General features: G+C 35.9%; 1 protein-coding gene across 1 annotated transcript in view; it reads right to left on the bottom strand.

Moving 5' to 3' along the window:
* Positions 1–701, bottom strand: part of LOC103602159 (probable phospholipid-transporting ATPase FetA) — a 50,510-nt gene that overhangs the window by 31,386 nt on the left and 18,423 nt on the right. The window lies entirely within an intron of this gene.

Consider the following 701-nt stretch of genomic DNA (forward strand, 5'->3'; position numbering starts at 1 on the left):
CTTTTTACTTTCCAAAATTATTTTCTGTTGTTCTTAGATTGTTTTTTTTTCTTTCCTTTTTTAAAAAGCAACCTCTTCTTATTTTAAGTATGCAATTGCTTCTTCTGAGAATAGCCATAAGAAAATTTTTAAGTTCTTTTCTTTTCTCTTCCCTGAATTATAATCTGTTTATTTGTGTCAGTTATTGTATTTGTTCATCCTCATTCTCTTTTTTGTGCTATTAGTCCACTTAAAAATATAAATGAAAGAACAGTTTGACCATTATAGGGTGCTGCAGTAGGTTTTATTTCCTTTGATTAATTTTGTTCCTCTGACAGGCCATTTCCCTGAATGTGGAATCATGAGTTCTGTATATTGACAGAATGTGCTGCTTAACAGATATCACTGTAGGGTGCACAAGAAGCTTGCAGACAAACTTGAGGCCCCCCCCCAAATTTAAAATTAAGTGGGTTTTACTCTGAAGTGCTGACACTCACATGAGAAGCCCTAGCCTTTTGCAGGTATGTTGTTAACTTTCTTCCGAAAGCAGTTCTCTTGTTTGGGACTGGAAGGAAAATACATTTGTTCTTGTTATATGTATGCTATATGGGTAGTAGGATGGTACACAGGGCCAGTTCTTGCCCATGTTGTTTTATGGGCATTTTTTTTTTTTTTTTGTCTTTTTTCATGTCCGGCAACGGACCGCAACCCTCAGTGTCGCG

This window comes from Galeopterus variegatus, unplaced genomic scaffold (assembly GCF_000696425.1).
Source record: "Galeopterus variegatus unplaced genomic scaffold, G_variegatus-3.0.2 Scaffold4031, whole genome shotgun sequence".
In the NCBI taxonomy this organism is placed as follows: domain Eukaryota; kingdom Metazoa; phylum Chordata; class Mammalia; order Dermoptera; family Cynocephalidae; genus Galeopterus; species Galeopterus variegatus.